At 43.2% G+C, this 23155-nt stretch overlaps 1 long non-coding RNA gene across 1 annotated transcript in view; it reads left to right on the top strand.

Moving 5' to 3' along the window:
* The window catches only part of LOC148685861 (uncharacterized), a 78591-nt gene that overhangs the window by 39513 nt on the left and 15923 nt on the right, over positions 1–23155 (top strand). The window contains exon 2 of the long non-coding RNA XR_015949838.1: positions 21205–21340. This is a non-coding gene — a long non-coding RNA (uncharacterized LOC148685861). The remainder of the gene's footprint in view (positions 1–21204; positions 21341–23155) is intronic.

Here is a 23155-nt window from a genome sequence, read left to right as displayed (position 1 = left end):
CCAGTCTTAGCCACAACAGGCCATACAAATACCTCCATATGCAATACACATTGGCAAACATTATACATGTACATACATCAATCAGTTGGACTGTAGTGGCATGCACAGTATGTATGGATAAGATACGTTCCACAGCTGATAGCCAGACACATTCCAACCAAAAATTACTATATATTGGCAAACTGGGAATTCTAAGCGCCAGCTTGTGTGTGAATCCAGAAGCTACGACCCTACTTAATATGTGCTGTGGTAACAGCACATATTTCTAAATCTTTCAGAATTGAAAATACAAGCCTCTTTGTCATCAATGAGCACCAACACCCTCTTCCCCCTCCCCCAAAAGATCACCATCTGGGATTATATCATCACCAGACCAAAAGGACTGAGACAACCCCAAGAAGATTGCATGTTGCATGGATTGAGCTGAAAGGCTTTGTCTTACTTGCCAAAAACTTGCGCCAGGTAGAGGAGAGACGAAGGATGAAAAACCCAACTTGCATTCTTAGGGTGGTCTCAATTGCATCAATGCAATTATCATAAACAGAGGTTGTCTAAGCACCCTCAGAACTCTGAGGGAAAATGTATTTTTCTTTCTTTCTTTTCCTGGGTCTTGAAAAACACACACCAAACCCATCTCTCTGAAACGGCTGGCAGCGGAAACTTCCCTTGAAATACAGTTTTGGCACGAGAAGCCATCATGGTCCTGAGGCTGCTTAGACTTCCCTGCAATCGCTATTTGCATAATAAAAAGCACACACATTAATGAAATTCACATCACTAATATCATATCTCCCTTGTCCCTTAGACAAGGGACTTCCCCAAACTTCCTGAACTACTTACCGAAATTATGCGAATCTAATACAAACTTCAGTTTTCAAAACCTTGCAACCAAACGAAATTTTCTGACACCATCAAATCTAATGCGCATCCTAATTTTCATGATGTAATTTGGCCAAAAAAAGGTGTGCATTACAGTTGAGTAAATATGATATTTAGGGTAAGATACAAACAAACAAGCAAGCAAGCAAGCAAAGATCTTAGACCTTAAGAGTGAACAACAAGAAACTAACTAACTAACTAACTAACTAACTAACTAACTAACTAACTAATTATAATCTCGTTATGGAAGAGTGTGGGTGCAAGTGGTTCAGAGGCAGTCTGAACATCTAATTTTTCATTTATTTTGTCCCCCTATATTTGTGAACAATAAACTTGGCAATAACTTGATCTTTGTCCAGTTTTCCACCAGCAAACGTTCTTAAATCTAAAAATGACATCCTACCCAGGCTTGTAATTCCAGGTCACCTCATCAGATAAAGCCTCAGGACAGAGTCAAAGATCAAACTTGTTTTTCATCGTATAATATAGCTGCACTGAGATGAGACCTGGAGGTTAATCATATCAACAGTATCCAAACACGAAGAGGGAGAGGGTCAACTGGGAAACTCTCGGAACATCTGCACTGACATTTGAAGTAATTGGTCAGGCTCAAATGCCAATTTTTAAGGTAAAAGTTACAACTTCCTCCCCTAGCCCCCATCATTAAGGGAGGCAGAAGTATGATTCATATCACACTACCGGGAGTATCTGCATATGATTCCTTGCACACACTTAGCAAGGCATAGAAATGCAACTCTGAAGGTCATTTAGGGTTCAATCCTATACTGTATACACTTACCTGGGAATAAGCATACCTGCATAGGACTGTGCGTAGGTCTGGGCCAACGTTTTTGCGCTTTGCATACTTAAGAACATTTAATGGGATTTTTGTCATCATTGCTATAATTAATTGGTGGCAAATTAAATGATGGGAAGCTCAGAAAAGTCAGGAGAGGAGAGCAGTGGCGTCAGGAATATGGTTGGCTTTCCACACATTCGTCTTTTTGTTTGCTTTGTGGCTCAGTCAGTGCTACATTATTCATACACTAGAAATCTGGAACGATTCTTCCAGCCTGGCCATGAGATTCTGTTTTGGGTAAACCCAGGGCCTTTTCTCAGACGGAACCTGCCGGAACTCAGTTCCGGCCCCTCTCAGGTGGGCACCATTGCCATTATAAGAGAACAAGAGAGGGGTTCATGCTGACTTCTGCCCCCTCTTTTTCTAGAAAAACCAGCACTGGGTAAACCACAGTTATTTGTTATGATCGCCAAATTTAGCCAAACTGACATGTGAATTAACTATGGTTTGGGAAAATAAGCTCTGATGTGCTCTGGTTCAAATGAAACAATCCCCCCCACCTCCCACTCTTATTGGTTGTAGTACTTTGTTCTTTTAAAGAGTTTTGGATAACAAAAAGTTAAATTGCATTTTTTGGTGGGGAGGAAAACTGCCTGCATCTGGAAGCTAGTGTTCCTCACATTCTCCAAGTTTTGTGTGTTTAGTATTTTTGGCAATGGATGAGAAGGCAGTGGTGGACCTACATTTTTGGAGCCCTGAAGCTTGTACTGCCATGGGGCCCGCTTCTCAACCAGCCATGAGGTTTGGATAACCACAGTTACTTTCTTCAGTGGGTTGGTCCACGATAGATCACCGCACCTCTACAACATCCGTGCTACTGACTCTCAAACTTTGGGTTATTTTGAAATATATACCATACCCTCCAAGTGTCCTGATTTTCTAGGGTCAATTCCGGAATTACAAAAGCCACCCCTGCTTCTGATTTGATCCCGTGATGTCCCTACTTCCCCTGCCAGTGCCGCCATCACTGAGCTCGGGGACAAGGAAGAACTTATCCCAAGCGGTGGCGGCAGCGGTGGCAGCTGCAAGGCAGCATCGCGTTGCCTCTCCATGGCCTCTCTTTGGCCACTACTGCTGTCCTCCTCCCTTGGGCACCTCATAGTGGCTGCTGGACAGAGTCACCTTGGGTGGGAAGAATGGGTGTGCGGAATACAGGGAGTCTCTCTCTCTTTTTAATGCTTTGTGCATCCATGTCCAATCTTGCCCCTTCCTAAAATTTATTTATCGGCATAGGTGCCAACTCCCAGATTGAAAAATCCGGGATCAGAAGTCGCGCAGCAACCGGACGTCGCGTTGCGGCCATTTTGGAACTGGGCAGAGCAGCACCGGAAGTCGCTTCTACGCATGCTCTGCCTATTTCCAAAATGACCGCAGCGCCAGAAATCGCTTCTGCGCATGTCCAGAGACTCCAGACAGCGCAGAAGGAGCCTCCCCGGGCCAGTAAGAATCTGGGGGATTTACGGGGTTTTTTAAAATCTGGGCTGCCAGCAGGAAATGGCTGGGGAAACGGGGGTTTCCCGGGAAATACGGGAGACTTGGCAGCTATGTTTATCAGTGTGTGTTTTTCTTTTTGTAAATCTACCAAAGAATAAGCTAAAATAAAATTGGGATTAAGGGGTTTTCCTAGGATGGTGGAGGGTATGTTTGCTGCGTTTCCTTGGTCTACTGGTGGTAGCAGTCTCCTTTCATCTGATAGGAAATGCTTGGTGGGGGGAGGACAAAAATTTGGGTAGTCAAGGAGGGTCAGTTGGCGGGGGGAGTGAGAAATGTCCTTATTGTCATCTGAGGAATGTTGGAAGATATAATATACACAAAAACAATAACCAATTAGAGTCGTGTGGGACAGGAGGAGGGGTCTAAGAGCATTGGGTTGTGGCAGCTTTCACAAGCAGGAGCTCATGCAGGCTCAACCTGAAAACAGTAGCAGTAGCATCAGTGTAGCCGCACCACACTCTAATCTAGGCTTCCTCAACCTCGGCCCTCCAGATGTTTTTGGCCTACAACTCCCATGATCCCTAGCTAGCAGGACCGGTGGTCAGGGATGACGGAAGTTGTAGTCTCAAAACATCTGGAGGGCCGAGGTTGAGGAAGCCTGCTCTAATCCCAAACCACTTATTCCAGAGCAGCTGATGTAGGATAAAGCAGAAGCAACAATTACGTTGAAAAACAATGCATCTCTTGGTTTGTCTTTGGAAATGGTTTATGCAGCCACAGCTGGAGCAGTTTTACGTCCAATTGCTCCTCCTTTTCTGGTATTAAAAAAAAAGGACAACAACAACTTTCATAGTTCATCAGTTTCAGGTTTCTGTGTCAGGCTTTAAATTATAATTTTGCTACAAGATGTTCAGCTTGCAACAGGAGCCGAAGCCTTCCCGAAGAAATCATTTGGCTCAGCCTATATTAACTAAGACTAAACAAATGTAAGAAGTGCCCAGGACAATTTCTTGTGGTTTTCAGCAAGGAGTGTGGTTGATTAGAGCATATTGGCAAGTGTGTGTGTGAAGTAAGGGGGAAGAATGGTGTTACCAACAGAAATAAAGCTCATAATCCATGCAACGTCTTATAACAGAGCCAGACTGGTTGCATTGCTTCCAGAAATTGGTTTGAGACATGTCAAGTAAATGTGTAGCTGTCACCAAGAATATAACTTGCATTCCTGCTGTCCTAACCCCAGGCAACAAAAACTCCCTTTAAAATTAATGCTTATTGGCACAACACATCTAACCTCCCCCCACAAAAAACCTAGCACCTAAATTGCTGTCCTAGGAGGAAAGTGTGGAGGGGCGCAGCAATATACCGAAAAGATAATTGTTCACTGGAGCAATAAGGCTTGCAGTATGGAAGGAATGCACTTGCTAAGGTTCTTTCTTTCTTTCTTTTTCTTTTTTTAACTTTCCAATTAAGTAGTTATTCTTTTCTCCCATGAGAGGTTTGCCTGAAACTAGTTTAACATGTGTTCCTCATCTGTGTGAGCACAAAGGCAATTTGGCAACACTCCCCCGATGGGGTAGCGATGTCGCAGCAAACACGTGTAATAGTATCTGTGGTGAAAGTGGACTCTTTTGATCTCATTATAGAACGCTCACTGGTCAATTCTGCCGAAATGCAACAAGCTTTGCAAAATAGGCAAGCTATTTGGGTGTGTGGGTGTGCGCACTGAGGGATTACCAGTTCCTTCGTCTGCCTCATTCACCTACAAATCAGGGGGAGCTTGGATTTTGCTATTTCAATGAAAATCAATGTAGTGGGGGTTGGTATCATAGCTGCCAAGTTTTCCCTTTTCTCACGAGGAAGCCTATTCAGCATAAGGGAATTTCCCTTAAAAAAGGGGATAACTTGGCAGCTATGGTTGGTATAGAACAGGGGTGGCCAGTTCCCAAGAGATTGAGATCTACTCACAGAATTAAAAACTGGCAGTGATCTACCCCCCCTTTTTTTTTAGGAAGGAAAGCCCCAGTTTTTTTGGTTCAGGTCAAAGTTGTTGAGCTTTTTTTTTTTAGGGAGGAGAGCTCTGATTTTTGAGAATTCAAGTCTAAGCTCGAGGAAGAGTAATCACTGAGTAATCTCGGTCTTCCATTCTGCAGATCGTGCAATAATGGAGGGCGGAGCGATGGGACAGGGGCTTTCCTTCCTAAAAAGTATCTATTTTACCTAGGCTAAGGAAAGGGACCCAGCGATCGACTGCAACCTTCCAAAACCTACCAGTGATCTACCAATAGATCGCGGTCGACCTGTTGGACATCCTTGGTATAGAATAAAAGCCAGGTCTTGTCTCCTGCCTTATCTCCTCGATTCCCATTGTTTAAAAGCAATGTTATCCCTGCACAGCTCCAATACTAGTGGGGAGACAGAACTGGAGAAAATGTGTGCTGTTTTCACTATTAAAAGCATTTCCCATAATGGGAAAGCGTCCTGGACATAGCTCAGTTGGTTAGACCACTGTGCTGATAATGCCAAGGTTGCAGGTTCGATCCCTGCATGGGACAGCTGCATATTCCTGGATTGAAAAGGGTTGTCCTAGTTGATGCTCTGGGTCCCTTCCAACTGGGATTCTATCTCTGACCATTGATTATACTGGCTGGGGCCGATGGGAGTTGGAGCCCCAAAATGTCTGGAAGTCCACAGATACCCCTTTCCTGTTCTAAAGGTGCAGGAGTCATATCCACCCCCCACACCTCTGCCCCTATATGTACATGATTTAGGTGACCATCTTTAACTGTGTATTTGAATGCACACATTGGCACAATTACATTCCTTTATACGTTTGCATCGTTTTAAATTGACCACAGAGCAACATGGAGCAGGCTAGCACATCTAGTTGGGAGTAGTATTACTTCTGTGCTTACTTCACTATCCTTTTGGATGTGGGAAATTCCATTTTCAGAGTCATAAACACCCTCCCACAACAGCTGTCATGAAGACAGCTGGAAACAGTAACTTTTCATAAGCTTGAGGAAGTAGATTGCAAAGGCTCTTTATTTGCTTAAGTAATTACTTGCATTGAATCTAGAATAAAACTCTATCTCTCTGCAGAAAGTTCAGGTTAGCCTCCGTTTCTTTATACAGTATCACAGCCAGATAGTTGTGGTGCCGTTAAAGGAGTAACAGTCCGTTTCCTAATTGTATGGGAGGTTTAAACTGCCTCACTTCCTATTGTGAAGTGACTGACCACTTAGGAGGTACAGGCTCTTAGTGACATCAGTCCTGGCAGAAGGTCCCAATTCCTTCATCCAGACAAGATGTTTTAACATGAAAGAAGCAAGACCCAAAGGCACTAGGTCTGTATGGGTGTGAAGAGCCTTATTTCAAAACCTTGTTTGGCAATGAGTGAGCACTTTGCATTCTCAAAATCCCCACATACGTTTCCGTAAGCCATTTCCCGCAATATGGGGCTATTTTCTTAAATGTGATTTTCCTGATGATAATGTGTTTTACATATACTTTCCCCTAATATGCAGATTTTTGTCCACATATTTTGATTTTTTTTTCCTGCATTGCAAAATTTGGAGAAGTGCACATTTCAAAGGACAGCTTCATTTCGGTTTGCATATCGTTTCAGGAAGCACAAATTAGGTAGGTTCACATTAAAATGCAAACATATCAAATCTCCCCATCCCACTGGCTTACAGTTCCCATAGCTAGAACTCTTGCTCTGTTTTCTCCTCTCTTTTAAATCTCCACCTCATTTACGCACTTAGAGAAGTCACAACCGAACTGAAAAACATTTTTTAAAAAAGTTGTAAAAAAACCTAGCCCAAAGGAAACAGCGTTTCTCCACCAAGTGATAAAATGCCATGATATTCAGACATGCTATAGCCCATTATGATTTTCCTAACATGTTCTCTATATATGGTAAAGCCTCTTCTGGGAATCAATGGCAAAGAAATGAACTTGCTAAGGACGAAGATGTGCAATTCTGATGGAAAGTGAACTAAAAGGTCATCACTGAATTAAGTTTCTTACTTTTTATGACTCTTCTATTCAGGTATGAAAATATGTAGACTGGGAAAAGCTAATAAAATTATTATTGCTTGGAGAGTGCCTTGAAATTAGGACTGCTCACTTGCAGTTATGAAATCACTTTCAAATGGTAGACCGGGGGCCATTTTGTACATTACAGTATTTAGATATACACAGCTAAGAGTGTTAAGTGCACTTGAGGTTGATTTTCCATGTGTCTGCTTTTTAATTGTACCTAACGAAATCCCAAAGTGAGCATTGGTCTTAAGTAATATAGTAAATGGTTCAGTGTTCCTCGTTTTCAACACAGCCTTGAACTGTGGACTTGGACAACTAACTTATTTTCATAATAATCCACATAATTATTTTGACATCAGGAGAATGCACATTCTGTCATTTCGGGTTGTGATCAGCTGGTGTATCTTCCTTCGGATCCTCAACATCTTTCTACTCCTCTTCCTCCAAGTTCCCCAGAGGTGCAAAGAAAGGTCACTTCCGTTCTTGACAACTGCAGCAGATCTTGCTACCCTTTCAGATCCAAATTCCACTATGTCGGGTTCCAAATGTCATAATAACTTGCCCAACATGAAGCACTTGTTGTGACAGTCTCTTCATCATCTCCAGGATGGTGAGAGCTTGGAGGAACCAGCTAGGATAGTCATTACGGCAGACTTGGGCAGGTGTGTGTGTGTGTGTGTGTGTGTGTGTGTGTGTGTGTGTGATCTTAGTTCCAAGGACCCAATGTACTTTTTAAAAATCAGTTGATAAAAATTAAGACAGCATCACAATATAATTCAGTATAGGACTCCCGTGGCCTTTAACTAGATGGCCACATGCTCCACTGTGCAGAGTATAGTCCTCTCTAGAAGAAGTCCTATATTTGAAAAAGTCACCCAGTCCTTAAAATCTTTAGTAGGATTGGAATATCACTTGTAGTTTAATGGTGAATTTTGGATACAATGGAGAGATAAAAGATCTGGATTATTATAAAACACGCAGGAGGAAAATGATTAACAGTAGGACCCACAAAGTGGAGGAGGGAAGTCCAAGAGATTCCTTGGAATATAGTTTTTATGTTGTATGTGAGATATATGAATGTAAAATTTCAATCCGAAAAAACAAATAATATTTTTTTTGGGGGGGGGCGGTCATACAGTCCCAAGTCTGGTTAAGTGATAAACAACCATAAACAGGGACCCATCAAGAGTTGCCCACCAGGAGTTAGTCCCTGGATAGCAGACTGAGCAGGCACAGGAATCACTATTTAGATTATAGTAATTATTTCTAAATTTGCATTTATGCACACAAATCACCATATGTAAATTTTATGGGAATCTGCCTTTTCTGGGTTTCCTTTTTCTGTGTATGACATATTTCCTCATTTTGGGCAAGGTATGTGACTTTGAGCAAGCTCCAGTTGCCTTTGGAAAGAAAGACAGACAGGCAAGTTGCGGGACTGCGTCAAAGTGTCCCCTTTTTAAAAGGCCTTTCCGGTCCATTTTGTAAGCACACAGAGACGCACACACTTTGCCTCACATGAGCCAACCCTCAGCCCCTCCTTTACTAAACCCTCTTCATGCGCAGCGCACTCTTTGTGTGGCCACTGGTGCTATCCACCTCCCTCTCCCAGTTTGGACCTTAGCCAGGTGTGGGGCACATTTGTTAAAGCCAGAGTAATGTGGGGCCATCTGGGGGAATCTCATTTATTTTTACAATCTATTGCTCTCTCTCTCTCTTTTTGCGCTTGCAGAAGGCCTTTTAATCCAGCAGGCACACCTGCAAATGGAAGAGGATGGGAGGTGATTCCCTCCTGCTGATTCTCCTGCCCCTTGAAGCCCCAGTTCCCCCCACTCCACCGAAATGATTTCCAGAGAGTTTCAGGACACTTCAGTCAAGCATGGAAGGTGTCGCTGGAGGGGTGGGTCTTGCAGGGAGAAATGCTTCCCCTCTTCTTCCATCAGCAGACACACCTGCTGAATCAAAAGCCCTTCCAGGCATGCAAGGGCACCAAGTGGATTCCCCCCCTTGAGCATTCTGTTAACATTTATTTCCTGGTTTTCTACCAAGCCAAGAACTCACCATGGCTTACAGCAGTCATGGACTATAGCCATAGTTCAGATGCAAGGAGTTAAATGCAACCCTTTAGCGTTTGTTAGCATAACTTTCCATCTGTCGATAGCAAAGGCTGGGGAGGCTCTGAACTGCTGATGCAGCAGTTAATGGGCCATTTCATTATTATTTCAGGTCTTTATCTTTTCCTTTTTCTGCAGGAATGTAACATACAAGTTTCTCCTGGAAAGACATTAAAAGAGAGTTTCTCTTGGCTAGCCTTAGGCTAGCCTCTTTTTCTGTTGTCCCAAATTTCTGTGACTGACGTCAGTGATAAGCTGGTTTTAATGGAAATCAGATCAGCCTCTGCCCTAATGTATCAAAACAAGATGACAATGTGGGGTGTGATGTGATGACCAAGGTTAGGCTCTGCACCGACCACATCAAAAGGAAAGAAATGTAAAGATGATCACCTGTGCCTAGAAAAATATCTGCTGCATCCTTTCCTTTTTCCTCACTCTCCAGCCTGACTCTGCTTTGCACTGGCATGTGGGCCCTAGAATGTTGCACAGGGGGTCCAAGAGCTGCAAAATGTTCCAAATGCCTGTTCCACAGTGCCCCATAGGGGCTCTTGCCTCACCCCCAATCCATTATGGGAAAAAAAAAATATCCTTCCAGCTTGCAAGGGACACATGATTGATTCCCTTTTTAGAATATGTATCTTCCAGCTACCAAACACGGTTTGTCCTGCATGCATTGTTTTGGATAATTCACTGCAAGAATATCATTTTTTGGGGGGAGGCAGTTTGCACAAAATTAGCATGACTGACGATTGCATTGTAATTGGCAGCATATGCTGGTCTCTGTGCTGCACGCTGCTTGGCTTTAACTCACAATGCACTCATGGGCAGCCAACTGCCCACCTCCACTCCAACCCCAAAGTCTGATTGCAACATGTGTAAGTAACCTTGTGTGATCATTTACCAAAAAAAAAAATTGGCTAGAATTTCTGACGATGTGGGAGGATCAGGGAACTGCTGGGTCGTCGTCCCCCATGATTCCCTTTGATGTTATAAAATATATCACCTTCCAATGCTTAATAAGTGGGGATTTACCAAACTGAACATCTTAACCCAAATATTTGGTGTTATCGGTACTTCCGTATCCAACATAATTGCAAGGATGTGATTTTAATTCCCTACCATTGGAGTGTTATGTGAGAGAGCCTGGTATGGAGGAAGCCTTCTGAAAGGCTTGAAAGCCGACATCAAACCCATTTATTTACCACCGCTTTGTAATATGAAGTAATGCTGAATGGGTTTCATAATAGTATTCTGAAAGGGCAAGAATCCTTATGTGGAGAACCAAGAGAGAAAACAACCAAAACTCATTTTGACAAAATCTCACCCAGGAAATGAGCTCATTGCCCCTCTTTAACATGTTCCATCCTTGCTTTTGACTGAACAATGGTGAGGACACTGGAGTGACTGCCTGAAGGGCAGCGATGGAAGTGATTCATTAAATATTTTCACAGTGGAGCCAATAATTACCTTTTAAGTGGAATGAATCCATACGAATCAACAAAATTGCCCTCCCTTTTCTGGCCTTTGGTGGAGTTGCTTATTTTTTTTTTCTTTATGTAACCCGCTTGCATCAACAACAGCCCTCTTTATGTGGGTATCACATGGACCACAGTATATATTAAATGATAAAGAAAAGAGACCATGCCACCCCTTCATGTGTCTTAGCCTGGAGAGTGTCACCTGACTATAGCAAGGTGGTACAAACCTTTTGGAATACTACCCCCCCATTATTGGTGAAGCATCAATTGTAGCTCTGCTTCTCCTTCACATCTGCAGGTGAGGCAGTGGATGTGCTAGACTATTGTCTTGCCTCAGTAATGAACTGGATGAGAGCCAACAAACTGAAGCTCAACCCTCATAAGACTGAGGCACTGTGAGTGAGTGGTTCCCTAGAAACTTCAACTGGTGCAGAATTCAGCAGCAAGACAGTTTGAGCATATTACACCGGTCCTGGTTTGACAGCACTGGCTGCCCGTTAATTTCCAGGCCCATCTCAAAGTGCTGGTTTTGACCGCCTTTCCCCATATGAACCAATCCGGGCCCTTCTTTGTGTTCCTCCCTCCACAACAGGTCCCGAGCGCAGTAACACGATAACGGGCCTTTTCTGTAGTGGCTCCCCATTTGTGGAATCCTCTCCTCAGGGAGGCTCACCTGGCACCTTCATTATATATATTTACATATTCCCCAGTTGTTTAGGTCAGCAAACTTTTTCAGCAGGGGGCCGGTTCACTCTCCCGCAGACCTTCTGGGGGGCCGGACTATATTTTGGAAAGAGAAAAAAATGAACAAATTCCTATGCCCCACAAATAACCCAGAGATGCATTTTAAATAAAAGGGCACATTCTACTCATGTAAAAACACCAGGCAGGCCCCACAAATAACCCAGAGATTCATTTTAAATAAAAGGGCACATTCTACTCATGTAAAAGCACCAGGCAGGCCCCACAAATAACCCAGAGGTGCATTTTAAATAAAAGGACACATTCTACTCATGTAAAAACATGCTGATTCCTGGACTGTCCGTGGGTCGGATTTAGAAGGTGATTGGGCCGGATCCAGCCCCTCAGCCTTGGTTTGCCCACCCATGGTCTAGGGCAACATTGGTTCCAGCTGGCCTCTATTTCCCATGGATATATCTTTGATTTTGTATTTTCGACGGTGTAAACCATGTTAGGGTTTCTAATGGTAAGTGGTAGGTAAATGTATTTAAATATGTGAAATGAAAAATAAAATATTTTTTTTATTACCAACATAATACTTTATTGAACATATATTAATTTAAACAATTGTTGCATCAAATTGACTAAATAAAAATAAAATAATTATCATACCATTGACTTCGTGTCATCATCCGCTGTGTGTCTACTTTAGTTTTCCAATGTACAGACCTTACTCATCATATTCTTATTTTTTTCTTTGGTACATATTATTTCTAATCGTACCCATTTATCTAGATCTTATTACAAACCAATCACCAGTCCAATGAAAAATAAAATAAAATTATGCACCTCAGTGCCAGGGTTTAGGCTGAAATGCTGTAACATGCACTTGGGAGCAAGTCTAATTGAACTCAATGGGGCTCAATGAGTAGGAAACAGCAGCAGAACTGAACTAACTGCTGCCACCATTATCCCATTATTATCCCAGTTAGCCCAGTGCCACCTGCCACTGGGAGGGTGGGTGGCATTGTTGCTCCACCCCTTTCACATGTGGCTGTTGGCAAGTTTGTATAAGATTACCCTGTTCATGTCATTGGCATGTTCAGCAAAAAGAGAGCGAGAGAAAAATGTACAGGCATATGCTGAAATCCAATCTGAAATGCCACATAGTTAAGAATGTTTAACAACCGTAAGTTGATCCTGACCCAACAAGAGAAACCAAAGCTTGTTGGAGCCAATTCATCCGCAATTTTTAAATAATACAGTATGAAGTATGAATGTGAAAATCAGCCTCGAAATTACTTGCTGGCCTCTGATTGTGGTGGCAACCTTGGTTTTCTTCATACGTAATGTGTGAAAACGGCTTTGAAATTGAAATTGTTACTCAAAACAATGTAACCTTTTAAGCTGCATTTTAAGGCTGAGAATTTTGATTGTTCAGTGTTCTGATCACTTTGTATTTCTCCGTAAATCTCAACTGTCCAAGGTTCTTCTTTGAAACTCTCATTTCCTAGAACAGGCCTCTGATGTGTCAGCAAAATCCTGCACGTCATCATTTTGCTTAGATTTAAACTTTTTGTTTAACCCCAGTTTGACATTGAGAAAGGTAGAAAGCACAGGAATTATACTGCTGGCTTGTTGTTATTTATATCCCCATGACAGGAGGCAAATTGTGCTCAACTTATTTCACCTGGCATTTGGCTTATGTATTGCTGAAAAATTAGTTTACTGTATAAATAGATGTGGTTATGTGACTTTTGTTTTGTTTTTAAAGAAACCCAACAAGAACCCAAACTATAATGCACCATTATCAGTAGTATTCCAGAGTTTATAAATGAAGCACTAATGTTGTTTTGGTCAAAATTGTTATATTAAGACTCTGCCAAAGAAGCATTTAATGCCATTTCCCACACTATGCGCTGCAAGGTGACTTTGAAGCATTTTTATTGGCTGAAGACTTTGCATTTTTAGTGCACAAGGCTTACAATCGGGAGATGTATTTCACGTTTTTATGTGAGAACTGAATCCTTAATCTAGCGCTCGCAACTGCAAGTAAATTATTTCTTCCTCTGTACCTGCCAAACTACAGAAATATAAATGCAAAGTGTGTATACACTTTGTTAAACACCTTTTCATTATGGAATGTAAATTGCATTAGATTTTGCCGTTGCTTACACTTCAGTATTTAGAGGATGAAGCGTTAATATGTCTACTTTTTTTGTGTGTGGATACATTTTCTCAAAGTAGAACAGTTTCATAACTCAAAGTCCTTAAAGAAAAAAACTCTTCCCCTCTTTTTTAAAATGTCTGTCTCCAGGTGAAATTGGAATGTTACCAAGAACTGCCACAGTTTACAGCAGAAAAATATGGTAGCAAAGGTAGTTCATGCCGATTAAAATGTGTCATTTTTAACCTGTTTTATTGCAAAATTCCCAAGGGCCTCTTTTCATGTGTCATGCTCTGCCTGGAGAAACTTATGGCAATGTAATAACATTATTGTGGATGCCTAGAAGAGTTCAGGGGTTTCCCCTTGGTTGATGGGCAATATTAAAGAGTATTGCTCTGGGCAAACGTGTGAGAATTTGATGTGCCTGCAGCTTTCCCAAGGGGCTGCTGACAGCCTGCCAGCGAAAACTCTCCCAAAGCAATCCAAAAGGTCTTGACCAATATCAAAACTGCATTCCCTCTCAATAGTATCAAATAGTAGGCTAAACCAGGCTTGGGAGTGGGGTGGCATTTACTCAGGAATTGATGCTTTTGAATTATGGTGCTGGAGGAGACTCTTGAGAGTCCCATGGACTGCAAGAAGATCAAACCTATCCATCCTGAAGGAAATCAGCCCTGAGTGCTCACTGGAAGGACAGATCGTGAAGCTGAGGCTCCAATACTTTGGCCACCTCATGAGAAGAGAAGAATCCTTGGAAAAGACCCTGATGTTGGGAAAGATTGAGGGCACTAGGAGAAGGGGACGACAGAGGATGAGATGGTTGGACAGTGTTCTCGAAACTTCGAACATGAGTCTGACCAAACTGTGGGAGGCAGTGCAAGACAGGAGTGCCTGGTGTGCTATGGTCCATGGGGTCACGAAGAGTCGGACACGACTAAATGACTAAACAACAACAACAACAGGAAATACAGAGAAATGAAGTAAAGAATGTATTTAAGAAACCATAAAGCATACATGTGTATCCTCTCTGTTTTATCCTCACAACCACCTTGTGAGGTGGGTTAGGCTGAGAGACTGTGATTGGCCCAAGGTCACCCATTGAGCTTCATGGCTGAGTGGGGATTTGAACCATGGTCTCTCATCCAGCACTGTAGCCACAGCACTGCAGTAGGTATATGTAAGGGTGACTCCCTACAGGGAGCCAGCCCCCATCATCCTAACGTCCACCTCGCCAAGCACAGGGAGCAGCAGTGGGTCTGAAGCAGCCAGGGGGGAGGGGAGAGACTCGGAGGGAGAGAGAAGCCAGCGTGCAGAACGATGGGAAAGCTCAGGGGAGGAGAGATGTAGGCAAGGGCTCAAGGATGCTGGAGAGCCCTTCCACCGCCTTGACAGGGAGGAGGCTGAGAGGGCATCGCTCCTTCCGGCGCAAGAGTTCAGGAGAGCACCGCGACGCAGGTCAAGGGGGAGGCGTTTTGGGGTGCCCCGACTACTTTGCTGGCGTAGGAACAGACGTACGCCATTGCCGGATTCTGGTTCGGACTGAGAGGTCATGTTTTAAGCTATCTCTGCACTGTAAATACTATGCACAATAAACATCTTTAAAGACAAGCTGGACTCAAGTGGAGTTACTCTAGAGTAGCCATGACGGCCCTCTGACAGTATATTTAGGAGCTGAGCATATCTGGGAGACCAGACCTGAGCAATTTAAAGAGGCTTAGGAGAGTGGTGTGTGTTTGTGTCGGGCTTGGAGGATTGGAATGGGAAAACTTTGGCCAGTAGTATGTGGTAGTCCTAGCCTTGAGCTTTTTCTTGTCTTCCTTTAGAACGGGGATGGGAAAATTGGGTCACTCCAGATACGGTTGGACTCCAGTTTCCACCGCCCCCGGTCAACATGGATAGTAGTCAGGGATGACGAGAGTTCGAGTGCAAGAACATCTGGATAGAGAATGGTTTTCCAAAGCAAGTGAGGAGAAAGGAGAAGACAAATCCTACTCTCACATGGCGTACAAAGGGCCATTACCTTTCCGCTCATTTCCTCAATCCAGAAATGTGGGCGCAAGTTAAAGCTGTTTAAAACGACTGTGCAGCATTCTGTAGATGTGCTTGCAAGCCTATGGTATTTTTATAGAGCATCTGCATTGCATTTATCACAGCTCCGTAAGTCATGGAAGGTTACCATCTTGGCACATATGTGGACAACGCCTGAAATCACTCCTGGCTGGGCTTTTCTGGGGGCCGTCAGGTGGTGAGCGTAAGGTGAAGCTGGCTCCCATATATTTTACATCAGCCTCTTACCATATGTAGAGTCGAATAACCATACCACATGGAAAGGTTGCTAGGGCAACTCTCTGTGGCTGCAGCAACCTCCTCCATATTTTTTGGCAGTAGCCTCTCTAATAACAATTATTAGTTCCGCTTGTGTCCCGTGGTCAAATCGGCTCTCAAGTCAGCTCACAATGATAAAATCAGTACTAATTTTTTTTTAAAAAAAAGCCCATTCAATGTAGAAATTCCTATTAAAAATCAATATGAAATGACCATAGTGCTAAAAATCTGCAATTAATAAAAGCAGAGAAAGAGAACCAGAACCGGCACTGGAAGACTCTACAAACCTCCTGAAAACCAACAGGAAACTTGCCTGGTGATCACGTGGGAGTCTGTACAGCTCACAAGCAATTATACAGATGTATGCAGTGATTCCCAGAGACACAGGAGGCCCAAGTGGTTAGTGCTAGGCCCACTTGAAAGACCTACACTGGCTCCCAGTATGTTTCCAAGCACAATTCAGAACATTGGCACTGACCTTTAAAGCCCTAAACAGCCTCGGCTCTGAATACCTGAAGGAGCGTCTCCACCCCTGTTGTTTATCCTGGACACTCAGGTCCAGCTCCAAGGGCTTTGTGGCAGTTCCCTCACTGCAAGAAGCGAAGTTCCAGGGAACCAAGAACAGGGCCTTCTCAGAAGTGGCACCCTCCCTGTGGAACGCCTTCCCTTCAGATGTCAAGGAGCTAAGAACAACACAACTTTTAGAAGGCATCTGAAGGTCGCCCTGTAGAGGGAAGTTTTTAATGTTTGATCTTTAATTATGTTTTTGTATGTGTTGGAAGCCGCCCAGAGTGATGGGTGAGGTACAGTTAGATGGGTGGGGTACAAATAATAATAATAATAATAATAATAATAATAATAATAATAGGGCAGAAGATTCCACTGAGGACAGCACTATGCAGGCAAACACAAGAGCAAGGTGTAACTTGTGAACAAGGAAATCCCGTATGCAAACCTTGGCACTGTCATGAACTCAAAGCGGTAGCTCAGTGGCACACCACATATATGTTCAATCCCTGGTGTTTCTAGTTTCTAATGCCAGAAAGCCTGGAGAGATGCTGCCAATCCGCATTGACAATATGGAGCTAGATGAAGTTGCTATAAGGCGACTTTCTATGTTCATAACTCAGCAGGTGACCTCAAGAAAGGTTTTACTGCTCAGCTTCAACTCACCACCCCATAGGCAATATAAGAACGGACCTAGCTCACAGCACTTTTGTAAGGATTAAGGAGAGAATGAATCTGAAATGCTTTGAAGGTCTACTGATGCAATGTACATGTGATATTACCCCACTTTCTACAAGAATTGCATGAAGCAGGCACTAACATGCAATTACTAGGATGGCAGCCTTTCTCTAGGTCAATGGTTCTCAAAGTTTTTCCTCTGGGCCACACGTTCAGGATAAAAATTTGTTTGTGCCTTACCATTTTTTTCTATTGATAAGAAATACACTGGAAAATAAAAGGAACAACCGCTAGCAGTGCTTGATTTATAACATAGAACACAACCACTTTGTAATATGATCACGGGACATCCAGATAGTATAATAAAACAATGCAGCTACATAAGAAAAAGAACAATGCCCTGAATATAACATGGATTGTCAGGGCCGTCCTTACCCAGGGGTGCAAGGGACGTGGGGCACCCATGCGCTGAATTCTGGGGGGCACCAGGCACCCGCCACTGAAGCCACCTAAGCTCTCAACGACCTACCTGTTATGAAATAATAAATAATTTTGATCAAGCTAGAAATACAAAATACATATATACCTAGGTATTACTGAAATGTATACCTACTGTTTCACTAAAGGACTTTCGACTTTGTGCGCTCATTTACCAAAGATGTGCCACACCAGCGGCAGCGCGTGTCAGGACGTAAAAGTTAATTTGGGGGCTAAACTAAATTTGGGGGCACTGGGCGGATCTTTGCACCCCGGTGGTGCATATGCTAAAGACAGCGCTGCGGATTGTCTTTGAATGTTCCCACACTTGCCAGTGCGACATGCCATACCCTTTGAGAACCACAGACAGTTCGTGACAATCCGGGGGCAATGCTATGGCAGTTTCAGAAGCCAGGCTGTGATGCTGGCCATTATTATTGCACAATGCCCCCTTTGCCTTGGAAGGAATCTGTTACTGTGAAATCTCTCCACTTCAAGGAATTCAATTTGAAGGAGTGCACAGGGAATACAGTTTGGCAACAATAAGTGGATATTTGTCCCCAATGCGCAATTGGGGGGAGATGTCTTGACGTAGCCCTAATTTGGTGTTCCCCGCTGGCCATTGCCTCCATTTTGTGAAGCAGCCCAAAACCAGCTCTAGAATGAGAAATCTCTTTGCAGATTGCAGGGGCACGAGCAGACCTATTATTAAGTAAAAATAATTTAAATTGCCCTCTTTGAAACACTAAGCTAGCTCATTGCAGCAAGTTATTATTTTGATCAGGCTGCTCGCTTCTGGAGTCTCTTGGCAACAGCACTGAAATAGCTTTCCCCTGGGAATAAAGACCAATCTGCACTAACAAATTAAAAATGTGTTAAAAGACAAAATAAACATACGTTTTGGGGGGCTAGACTTTCATCTCTGCAGTGGTGTTGCAAATCATCTTGTAAACCCACTGAATCTGCTACTCAGGTAAATACAGAGAACAAAATGTGACTAGTTATTCCTTGTTTATTGTCCAGTGGGAACATTATTGCTTTCAAAGCAGTACAGCTGGGTCATTATCCAGTCTAGTAAGTGAACAACTGTCACCGTGCACAGACTTCTGCACCACATCCCACACCAGAGATAGTCAACATGGTGCCCCCAAGATATATATATAGTCTAACTTCCAAAGTTTCTGACCATTGGCCATCTGTTTGGGACAAAAGTGATCTGCAAAACATCTAGAGAGCTCCAGGTCCCCATCTCCACCATACCTCTGAATGGATTTAATGGATTTTAGCTAGGCTTTGGTTAGCTTCTTACCTCAGATTAATCTAGTTCCTGCATGAAAACAGGAAGCCAAATGAGGCTCCAGCGCTGCTGCGGCTGCTTAAACTCCTCCCCCAAGCCAGCCCTATTGGTTGGCTGAAGGGCTTGGCACGGCAGCTGGGGAAAGGCTGAGGCAGTGGGCCGAATACGTCCCCCTGCTGATGCGGGAGCCGGCTCTCGCTCACAACAACTCCCCTCTGGAAGGAGGAGAGGTCTTGCAAAGTATTTATAAACTGCCCACTTGTATAAAATATAGCTGGGTGGTGTACTTCAGTGGATACAAATGCAACAGAACATAAAAATGGCTGTCTCACGTCAAACCGACAAACAATAGGCCTGAAAGTCAAATGTGAAGTTCTGTGCCAAATCTCTGCTAGGAAAGAGTTCCACAGAGGACGGGATCAGCAACAGTAAATGCCCAATTTCTCGTGGAGACTGCTTAGGCCACTGTAAAACGGAGAACAACTAATGGTGCTGCTCCATTTTTGTGCCTCGTTCTCAGAGCACTTGAGAATTTCAGTCAGTAGGAAGTTTCGAGCTCAGCATATTGCTGTGAAGTGGCTTAAAGTGGTGTTTCTTTCTTTCTTTCTTTCTTTCTTTCTTTCTTTCTTTCTTTCTTTCTTTCTTTCTTTCTACTAAACATTTTTCGTGGAGCTCTGCGGCCTTTCTGGCTTCCTGTACTTCCTGATCTAAAAAAGCCCCACGGGTGGAGTTATTTCACAAGGTCTTCCTTGGGGCTTTAACTGAAAAGCAGGGGCCGCAGAGTGCTGATCGCTGGTGAGATGATTTGCAGAAGGTAAGAAAAGACGCTTACAAATGCTTCTTGGTGACCTCAAAAGCAAACCAGGCATGACAACAACCTTGCAACCGCCCATGATAATTTCAACTTTTTAAAATGTTCCCTTTGATAATTAATTGATGGAGAATACTCAGTGCTATAGAAAATGCATAAATAAGTAAGGATGAAAGGTGTCGAATGTATATGACACCATTTACATTCTGGGGTGAGGAAAAGGACAGTCCATGACAGGGTCCCCAAACTAAGGCCCGGGGGCCGGATGCGGCCCAATCACCTTCTAAAACGGCCCATGGATGTTCTGGGAATTAGCATTTTTTACATGAGTAGAATGTGTCAATTTATTTAAAATGCATCTCTGGGTTATTTGTGGGGCATAGGAATTCGTTCATTTTTTTTTTCCAAAATATTGTCTGGCCCCCCACAAGGTCTGAGGGACAGTGGACCGGCCCCCTGCTGAAAAAGTTTGCTGACCCCTGGTCCATGACCATGAATGTCGTGGCTTCAGTGGAAGGAAAGTTAGGACCCAAACAAATATGTTTCTTTTTATATCACTTATGTTTTAACTCGTAAGCTGCCCGGAGCTTGGTTATTGGTGGGTATATAAATACTATGGTTTGGTTATTGGTGGGTATATAATGCTCTTCTGTTGAGCTATGGCCCTCAGATCAGATGAAGACCCATCTAATGCAATATTCTGTTTCTAACAGAACCCAACCAGATGCCTCTAAACGCTCTCAAAGTTGTGAAGACTTGCTTCCCTTGTTGTTTGTCTCCAGAAACTGGCGTTTAAATGAAGACTTGGTGGCAGCAGGAATCCTCTAACAGAGAGAGACAGGGACAGGGGGACACACACAAAGAAAATTCTATGGGATGTTAATGTAAATCAGTTTATTTATTCTCTAAATTTTATGTTCTTTGTGTTTCAGGCTCTCACTCTAACAATTTCCCGTTCATGTGTTCAGTGCCTTTATTCTAAAAATAAATAAATAAAATGTTTAGGGGTACTTTCATTTTGACTCAAGAAAATAACCATTTTATAGTTCAAACCGGGGGAAATAAATACAGTAAATAGACAAAAGTAGGAAGATTCACAAAATGTTTGGGGGTATGTGTACCCCTGCATCCCCTCAGAAGAAAAAGCACTGCGTGTGTTTAGTTATAAGTCCTTTGACCTCAAATTAAGATATCACGTGAAGGTCTTTCTTAACTAGTTCCCATGGTCATGGAGATATTCACCTTACTACTGTAGCTCCAAACTACTCCTCGCTCAAACACTGAAGTCCACATGTCACGGCATATTTCATACTGCCAAAGCACCGCTGTGCTACTGATGCCTGTCTGTGCTCAAGAATGCAAGAGTGGTAGTGGGCATGCCTTTGGGATTCCCTTAACACATGGATGATGCCCACTTTTCCACAATTCATCTCCCCCTCTCGTTTTTTATCAGGGAAACAAGCTATCTACATGTCAGACTTCAACCTCTGAGAGAACGTTAATGGTCCCTGCCTGATGAGATCATCCGAGGAACTGACTGCGGCAGCTCTCTCCAACGTGAATGGTGAAACCAAGACGACGTGACTTCGGTAAGTAATATTACGGCGAGGCAGGGCGAGGGAATAACATCCCCCAAGTGGAATGCTACATTTCAAACATCATTATAGAAATATTGAAAACTTTATAGCCTTGGTGTAATGTTTAGGCCGAAGCTTACAATTCATCTTTAAAATGAATTGTTGTTGTTGTTTGGTTGCTTAGTCATGTCCGACTCTTTGTGACCCCATGGACCAGAGCACGCCAGGCACTCCTGTCTTTTACTGCCTCCCACAATTTGGTCAAACTCATTTTAGTAGCTTCAAGAACACTGTCCAACCATCTCATCCTCTGTCATCCCCTTCTCCTTGTGCCTTCAATCTTTCCCAGCATCAGGGTCTTTCCCAGGGAGTCTTCTCTTCTCATGAGGTGGCCAGAGTATTGGAGCCTCAGCTTCAGTATATGTCCTTCCAGTGAGCACTCAGAGCTTATTTCCTTCGGAATGGATAGGTTTGATCTTCTTGCAGTCTATGGGACTCTCAAGAGTCTCCTCCAGCACCATAATTCAAAAGCATCAATTCTTCATGGTCAACCTTCTATATGGTCCAGCTCTCACTTCCATACATCACTACTGGGAATAGCAGTGCTAAATTGTATATATGCATCCTACATATGCAATGCTGTGTCTCACCTAATCCAGAGCAGCTGATTTACACTGGTTGTAATCAAACTGGAATAGCAAAGCCCACCACCTGATTTGGGAGGATTCTCCTCTTCCTGTTGCCCATTCCATCTTGTCCTGATGGGCCTACCAACCCTTAAGAGATGCCTTCAAGGAGACTTGGGTGGGTGGGGGAAGGAATGGGAAACGTTTCTTCCATGAAAGTCCCAAAGTTAACCTATTTTAGGATTCAAATCAATGGCTTTAGGTTTTGTTTTTGTTTTTTTTAAAAAATTGTTTTCATTAAAGATTTTCTTGAATTACAAAAGTACATACAGTGTCTCTGCTTGCCGTTCATAAGAATCATATCAGTTATATTTGATGTTAGACAACCAATGATATAGACACCCGGTGCCTGACAGTATAAGGTTGGGGGAGGGGGAGAAAACAAGGGAGAGAGGCCGTTCGTTCTTTTAGTATACGTGTAAGGTTTTTGCGTCAGCGTCATGTGGGTAGGTTCATTTATTAGTTTTCATTGGTGGAGAGAGAGGTTGGGGGCCCCAGAACATGGCTGGTTGACTTTAGTTGGCTGATGTGAGTTTTGTGTGTGAGGGCAGAGGGGTTGGTGGGTCAAGTTAGCCTTATCGATTCGTATGCCATTGGTGGGTTTTTGTTGTAGCAGTAGCAATAATAATAATAATAATAATAATAATAATAATAATAATAATAATTTTATTATTTATACACCGCCCATCTGGCTGGGTTTCCCCAGCCACTGTGAGTGGCTTCCAGGACATACAAAAACTTACTAAAACGTCAAACATAAAAAACTTCCTGTCACAGTGGCCGGAGCGGACTACTTCAGAGTAACGACGCTACGCAGCTCTGCATTTTATTCTTTTATTGGTGCTGCGTATTTACAGTGCGCACTTCCCAATACAGGGCTGCCTTCAGATGTCTTCTAAAAGTTGTGTAGTTCTTTATCTCCTTGACATTGGATGGGAGGGTGTTGTTGTCTTGTTAGGCTGTGTATGTAATGAAGGGGAGCCACACCGGAGTGAAGGCATCCTTTTTTGTTTGTCCTTGTGCTAGTTTCAGTTTGTTGGTTAGTTTTTCTAGTAGGGTTGTTTCCCATATGGTTTGGTACCAGTGGTCCATGTTCACTCCTGACATGTCTCTTCAGTGCCTAGTTATGATGCTCCTGGGT

The sequence above is a fragment of the Zootoca vivipara genome, chromosome 4, assembly GCF_965207765.1.
Source record: "Zootoca vivipara chromosome 4, rZooViv2.hap1.1, whole genome shotgun sequence".
Taxonomy (NCBI): domain Eukaryota; kingdom Metazoa; phylum Chordata; class Lepidosauria; order Squamata; family Lacertidae; genus Zootoca; species Zootoca vivipara.
The sequence above is the reverse complement of the archived record's forward strand: the minus strand, read 5'-3'. Positions and strand labels throughout refer to the sequence as shown.